This window comes from Penaeus monodon, chromosome 15 (genome assembly GCF_015228065.2).
Source record: "Penaeus monodon isolate SGIC_2016 chromosome 15, NSTDA_Pmon_1, whole genome shotgun sequence".
Classification (NCBI taxonomy): domain Eukaryota; kingdom Metazoa; phylum Arthropoda; class Malacostraca; order Decapoda; family Penaeidae; genus Penaeus; species Penaeus monodon.
The window spans coordinates 46,003,034-46,003,286 of record NC_051400.1 but is presented as its reverse complement, the minus strand read 5'-3'; positions in this window follow the sequence as shown (position 1 = coordinate 46,003,286).

The window sequence follows — 253 nt, the reverse complement described above, 5'->3', positions numbered from 1 at the left end:
GAGTATCTCACCCCCTTGCCATTATTAGTGAACAAAAATCGTTCCGTTCACCCTGAATTGACATCATCAAAACCGAGTGAACACCATAACCTTGCAACCAAACGTCAACGATGCAAAAAGTTTTAATGAGAGGTATGTTTCGTATCCGGCTTAGACTGGAATCATCGTCTTTCAAAAACGCAGAATTGAGACAAAGCGGATATGATCAAAATGACAGCCGCGACATTGGGTTTGTCTGGCATTCAACAAAGCG